Raw genomic sequence first — 7,500 nt, forward strand, 5'->3', positions numbered from 1 at the left:
GTCACTTTGTTCTCTCTAGTGTACAGACCTTATTCATAAATGACAGCTGTTTTACCATTCTTCTGTTATTGTGCAAATTCACCTACCAAGCCTCATATGAATGCATGAATTCTTTTCAAAATCACACGTGCCAACAAGGTTTGATAGCCTAATTTGCACATAGACTAAACAAAAGAATAATAAATTAGCCACCATTCATCCACAAGGTCCACTGGTGTGATATCATGTATTTAAACTCCCTGATTGCTCAGTTCATATACCACTTACAGAGATTATCAAAGGTACGTGCTTTCTAATACGATTTAAATTTAGAAGATTTTCAGTTTGTTCAATTGTTGGAACAAAGGTGATTTACTACTTGGCTACGCAAACATGATAAGACAATCAATTTGTTATTGTTATTAAATTGTTTTCTTAAATATACTACAAGGTATTTGTAAGTATTAACTACGACGTGTTTTTATTTTACTAGAAACACTTTAGAAGGTAACAATTGAAAATTGTCATAACAAACATCTGGTCAAGAACTTCAATTTTTTAATTTAGCCCTGACGACATCTAGAAATTAGCGACAACGTTATTTTTCCACGGGTTTTTACGCATTCTCTTTTTCGAAACAAATGCAACAAATTTTTCGAGAGAAATTAAACGGTTGCTAGGTTATTCTGGAACATTTTCTGAAAGTCCATTGTAAAGGTTTAAAAAAAAAAGATTTATTGGTTAACATTTTTCGCACTTTGCTTCAATATCGCAGACTTGGGAACACGTTTTAGCTCAAGAGTAATTCCAACACTCCAGATGTTACCATTCTAAACCACTTTCAGGTGAGAATATGTAGGTTATCAACCATCCTAGGTTTATATTTAGAAAACCTGAAATGAAGTCAGCAAAAGAAGTATAATTAATCATGATATTTAAGGTCCTGTTTCTTTTGCATGCTGTTTTCTTTGCAATCTTTCAACTGACTCTTTTTGACGTTGATTTTTAGTTTAATTTGCTGACGTGCTCATTCACAGCCGAAGTAAATGAACTTCAATAGAATTCAATAGACAATATCTCATAGAGATACAAAGAAAAACCAAATCTTCCTTTCTGATGTGCGTTTTGATTGGCTGGTAGGAAATATGAGCGTGTATCAAGAAAATCTGTTTCAATCAACAATTTTCCTTCATTTGTTTCCTTCCTTTGTCGAATTATCTTTGATAAATAGATTATAAAAGCAATAGAGGACTTTTTCCGTGTTTCCATAGCCTCATCTAAACACGAAGGGGAGTTGGAAGAATTCGAGAAAGTTATGCAAACCCGAGACGCAGTCGTGTTTAGATGAAGCTATGGAGACACGGAAAACGTCCTCTATTGCTTAAATAGATCACAGAAGACGTCAAAATGTGGTAAAAACAAAAAAGTGGCACACAACTCGTTAAGCGAGTATGTCACTGATGTTCTTACCATATTTTGACATCTTCTGTGATCTATTACTGAACAGACCCTTACAAATCTGTATGTTAACCAAATTTAGCAGGTATGTGCATTAATGATAACCAGAAATCAGCCGAATCGGTGGAAGTGCAAAACTTTCACAGAATTTTAATTTTATGGACTGTTTTCGTTTTAAAGCAAGCCGAAATAAACCCCAAAACGTTCGTAAAGCATGCAATTCTCTCAAAAGCAAATTGTCGACCTGTTTAAACGGTTTCAAAATTGTTAAAAGCGTAAAAAATGTTGAAAGCTTGTTGAAAGCTTGTTGGATCGAGTTTAAATCGTTTTAAACTTTCATTCAACATTGATTCAACTTTTCCTTCATTCTCGAAAATATTGAGTTTGAACACTCTGTTCAACAATTGTAGAACACACGCATGCTCACATCAGGCCGCAAAAGTCAATATGACGTAGTTTATCTGGACGAGAGAGACTGGTTTATAGTTCTTAGTTCTTCGCAATCAAATTTCTTTTGTTTGAACGGCCTCCGCACAACTTTGTTTTTGCGTGCAACATTTGTCCAACATCCGTTCAAATTTTGTTGAACGAATGTTGATCAAATGTTGAAACCGTTTAAATGGACCTTTAGCCTGAAAAGTACGTCTTTTCACGTGTTTTTAAAGACCATAAAAGATTATAGTAGTATTAGGTCATGAAATATTTTCCTCCTGACCATACAGTTCCATACAATTCAGTTCAGCGTGTCACCCGAAATGTTTTGCCAGGATTTTGCAGGGCTTTATCTCAATTTCATTATTCATTTATTCCTTTTCGGTTGACTTTCCCGTGGTATTTGCGTTAGTCCTTATCGTCTGAGGGATATTATGTATTTCCGATGTTATGGTATCAAGTTGTTCTAAAGTCTTTTAAACTACGCCATACCTATTCCCATTGTTTTCACCGACTTCGTTTCCCTCTGAACCGGAAATCCGACCAGAATATAGGCTACCTGTCCTGTGGTCTCTTGTTGATGCTTTTAACAAAAAATTCAAGTTTTGGACCATAAAAAGTTTTATCTGATCTGATCCAAATTGAGCTGGTCAAAGGACCTTTTATTATCGTATAGTTTTAGACTTTGGAACCGCATGGACCACTCTCTCAATCTCTTAGACAGCCTTCACATGTTCAAACGTAAATTAACAGCTAAGTTACTTCCTGCTTTCTCGCTATTTGTTAATTAACTTATTATTCTCATAAAACTTAAGGTAAAGGTGAAACGCTCTAAAATAACAATACAAATACGAGGAGAATTTGGCACGAATAGCGATAAAAGCTATAGCACAAACAATGGTCATTGAAGTGTAAGCCTGACCGGTTAGAAGATCATCGCTTTCATTTTGGTATATATGTATCAAGGGAAATTGTACCGTGTGTAACTACTGTCCATAAATAAAACAGAAATGTTGAAGAAGTTATGAAATTCCTCGTGTGGAATAGAATGATTGGTTATACGATTTTTGAGTGGTTTCCGTCATTGGGAAGGCTTAAATATCCGCGGATGACTTATGTTATGCGATCTCACGATAGAAGGTAATGTAAAGCTACAATCGGCGACAAAATTAGTTGAGACAAAACAGTCCAAAAAGTACTTTTGCGGGGAACCCCTTCCCCCTCCCCCCTAATCAATGTTGTGCCGCTGTTGTTAAGGGTCGTAGGCAACAGAAAGTAACACAACATTGTCACGGGGGAGAGGGGGAGGGGGAAATGGACCCATAAGGATAAGAGTGTCTCAACAATTGTGACGCCGATTGTAGCTTTGCATAAAATTTCCCTCGATTTTTTGATCAATAAGGTTTGATGTTCCCCTGCCACGACTCGGTTTTAGTCAAAACTACAATTTTTGAAACATTGACTCATTTATTTTATATCTAAAGAATATGACAATGAAGATTGTACTGTACCTCAGCATCGCAACACTCTGCATCGCCGTGTCCAGCGGCAGGAAATCTTGTCATGTGAGTGGACAGTCGGGTAAACGAGCTAATCCTGATACAGCAATTGGTACCGAAGGTTGGGAGAGGAGGTGGGGTAATCCTCAAACTAGCTGGAATGACTGCTACAATCACTGCGTTCGTTTCTGCGAGAGGACCACAGGCAGCTGGAGCCGCTGCATGTCATTCGATGTAAAACGCGAGCGTATTAATAAAGGTATTTTCCAGGCTGGCAAAGCAAAATGCAGTTGTTGGGGATACTCGGATAGGGAACCCACTTTGCAGTCAGCATCATATACTAATGGCAAAGGCGGTTTAGGATACAAGCACTATGGCCCGTGCCGAGAGACTTAAATCATCCACATGTGGTGTAAACCTCGACCATGTTTTCTGGTGAATAAAGTATATTGTCTGGAATGCATCCAAACCTGATAGTCCACTTTTATATGTACAGTATAATACAAATTAACCTGAACCAACCAAACCGAAGGGTATGGAAGTCAAAACAGCCGCAATAATCTTCAGACCAAATCTTTTCTCCCTCACCCAGGCCGCCTTGTAATTACGCTTTGAAAAATGTAATGCGTCTCTAAAAGCCTTCTCTTTCCACTTAGTTCGTTATCATATTAAGATTTCACATTACCGTGGCCTATTTAAATTGTAAGGGCTCCTTCCGCACAATTTTATGAAATTGTCAAAAAACTGGCTATAGAATTTTGCTTAATTTTTTACTACTCCATGAAGATACCGCTCTCAGCAAAAGTATGAAATAAAAATGGGAGTCACCTTACTCGTTCAGGAGAAAATAGCCATTCCTTGAAGGATTAATTAAGGTGGCTCAAAACAGTTCCAACGCTTCCAAGGAACGCTCTTTTAACAAGGATTGGCACTGCTACGCTGTATCATGTATTAGCAATATTGCGGTACCAAATGAAACACGAGTTATTGCTGAAGAAGATGTAGTCATTATTGCGACCTAATATGTCACCATGGCAGCCGGCAAGCCCTGTAAAAGCACCCTTTATTTTGTCTTTAGTTGCTTATGTCTCAAAAACGAACTCGGCGAACCCCACCTTTTATTTCTGGAAAGTTATCAAACTTTCGGCAAAGTTTAAAAAAATTCTGAATAGCAGAATCAGAAACACCTTTAAAAAATCACAGAATTAAGGTGGCTCTAAATCCTCTCTCCAGATTTTTTTAAAAAGTTTCTATGCAGAAAGTTTCATCTTGCCATTTTGATTAATTTTCAAAAATAAGGGTCACTGAGTTCGTTTTTTAGATATGAGCGACTAAATCCATACATATGGTGTTTTTGCCGGGAGTTCCCGTTGCCACGGTGACATTACCTTATAATAATGACTACACCTTGTTTGGATATAATCGGTGTTTCATATGGTACCATAACATTGCTGTTACGTGATACAATGTTGAAGGGTCATTCGTTCTAAGGAGAGTGTCTTTGAAGTGTTGGAACTGTTTTGAGCCACTTTAAGCTTGGCGTCAATAAAAATCCGCCATTTTATCAATGTGCGCAAGTTAACGCGCGCGCCAAAGGCGCAAGAAATCATGCGCAGTATTGTTGCGCCATGCAAAATCAGGAAATCACCTTAAGTTAATTTGTCGTAATCTGATATCAAACCAAACAAATCTTGAGAAAAAAAGACCAGAAAACGTCAATCGGTGAATTTCGAAAATCTGACTGTTTTTAATTATATTACAAAAGTTGTTACATGTACTTTATTTCTGATTTTAGAAAGCGAATTTGACAAAACTGAACTCAAAGCTTCCTTTCGGTTTGACACGTTACCATGCAGACAGCTTACAGAGCACCTTAACTATTGAAAAACTCAACCTTTTGCAGTAGCCCTCGTTTGTGGCGAGGTTTGAGCTCACAGAGAAAAAACGACGCAATATTTCAGCAAAGATAGAATACGATTTATATGAAGTTGTGTGTGATCGGCTACTGCAGCAAGATGAAATCAAACAAATGTCTTTTATTGACGTAAAAATTGTAACATGTTTCATAACTCAAATTAGCTATAACAAAGTTGTGAAAGCTAAGCCATCTTATGCCTTGCCAGGACTGAAATATCAGCAACTTTATTCATTTAATTCAATGAATGGCAAGGATACCAGAGGTTATCCCTATCGAGGGTATCCGCCTCCAGTCGGATAAAATTAATTGACAGTCGATTTTGATGAGGGAGGAAAACTGGAGTACCCCGAGAAAAACTCTCAGAATCAGATTAAGATCGACTGAAGCTCAGCCTGCATGTGTTATAGGCCAGGGTTGAACCCGGCTCACAGAGGTGGGAGCTCTGACTCCCGAGATGGCATCCTGCACGAGTCTCGTACATCACAGGATTGGGGCATCCGAACTAATTTCCAACTTGTTAGTAACACTCATATTTTTGTAAAGTATGTTCCAGTCATCATAGATAAATATACATCTTTGTTCATTTACTAGTAGCAGGGCTTAAAATTCACCATCTCATTCACAATACGTCTATTATTTTATGAAAATGGCATTTTGCAAGTATCTTGATGTAAGGGATCCTTAAATCGTGCCTGGACGACGGTGAAAAGATTTTGACTCGTCCAAGCAGCCAATGGCAAAACGTTGAACGCAGCAACTAGAATGTGTCTTCTCCACTCCTTTCTCCAGACTGCCATGACGGCCAAATTCTGGTATCGCGTTTCAATTGCCAAGGATATACTTGTAAAAAGCCATTCGATCACCAATGGAACTGCAGTCAACTTGACAAAAGATACCAACAATAACCAGAAGGAGATGTTCTTCATATAAATTAATTGGTACAAATGAAAGAATCCATTTATGGAGACAATTGCGGCGGACTCATAGAGCATGCTCATAATAGCGATATCCGCTGTTACTCTTTCGCTACGCGGAGTTCGGTAAAGGCCCCAAGGAGCTGAGGCTCTGTTCAAGATTCGTTGGCATATGTGATCGATGACAACAACTGTGCTTCGCTCTATGACTTCGGCAGTGCCGTGAATTATTCCAAGATAGGCGATGGCTTCTAAGTTGCCGAGATCCACCTGCAAAACCCGGAATATGATCGCTGTGGAACCATACAATGGCGCCATGATAACGTAAGAATAAGCTGGATGTGCTATTCTCCAAAGTCTCTGAACACAAATACGAGATATTGTCTTGAGGGCCACCCCAAGGAGTGGAGAAAATAGAGCGACTATCAGTTTGCCTTTTTTGTTCTGTTTGTTATACACAGGATAAATAATCGAAGAAATAATGATACACGCTGTTAAAGGTAAACAATAAATGGTTGAAAAAAGAATGAAAACAGTGCGTTTTTGTCGCTTTGAGTGAAGGCAAAGATGACTTGTTAACAAGTAGTTGTGGCCAAAAATACTCAGGGCAAAGAGAATGTCAAGAGGGATGACTTGTTCCTTGGAAAGCGGGAATGATTTACTGATTCCCAGAGCTTGTATAGTCACTCGATACAGTGAATCCAGGTAATACATGAACATGCAACATAGAAAGAGTTTTTTCTTCACTCCTGACAGTTGATATGGACGGAAAAGAAGTAGTGCAAGTACAAACACCCAGACGTACAAAATAAAGCAAGAGATGATATCACAAATGACCTGCATCCATAGTAACTTTAGTGGAACGAAGGTCTTTGGTTCGAAATGACAGTTGAGAAAAGTTTTATAGCTAAGATAAGAGACCATTGTGAACAACATACCAATAGCGATGGCTGACAGAAGCGAAATCGAAGCACCGATGACCGTTGACTGACACATTGTTTGCAAAGCAGATGGTCTAAGCTGCTTCCAGGACATTGCTCGTTCGAGATCCGCTTCCTGATTTTCGTTTTGTTCTGCGATATCTCCGAGGGAACAAGCGTCTAAAGAAACCGCCTTAACTCTACAGGAGGCTGGTAAAAAATCATCCACCGTCACCTCTTTATCGCTGTATTCCTGATAAATAATCTCGTCCACTGGTTGAGCGTACCATTCTCGGCCTGTATTCTGCAAAAGACTGTATTCACAGGTTTCTTGACTATCTTCAGGGTCCTTTGGGTTGTATTTTCCGGATACGCTACTT

At 38.5% G+C, this 7,500-nt stretch overlaps 1 long non-coding RNA gene across 3 annotated transcripts in view; it reads left to right on the forward strand.

The window, feature by feature from the left end:
• The window catches only part of LOC137979393 (uncharacterized), a 14,156-nt gene extending 10,319 nt beyond the window's left edge, over positions 1-3,837 (forward strand). Inside the window, exons 1-3 of one of the 3 annotated variants that reach the window (XR_011118316.1) lie at positions 197-281; positions 755-824; positions 3,354-3,837. This is a non-coding gene — a long non-coding RNA (uncharacterized lncRNA). Of the gene's footprint in view, positions 1-196; positions 282-325; positions 347-754; positions 825-3,353 lie in introns of those variants that run through there. The other 2 variants (XR_011118320.1, XR_011118318.1) reach the window with 2 other exon arrangements.
• Positions 3,838-7,500: the final 3,663 nt, after the last annotated feature.

This window comes from Montipora foliosa, chromosome 1 (assembly GCF_036669935.1).
Source record: "Montipora foliosa isolate CH-2021 chromosome 1, ASM3666993v2, whole genome shotgun sequence".
NCBI classification, from domain to species: domain Eukaryota; kingdom Metazoa; phylum Cnidaria; class Anthozoa; order Scleractinia; family Acroporidae; genus Montipora; species Montipora foliosa.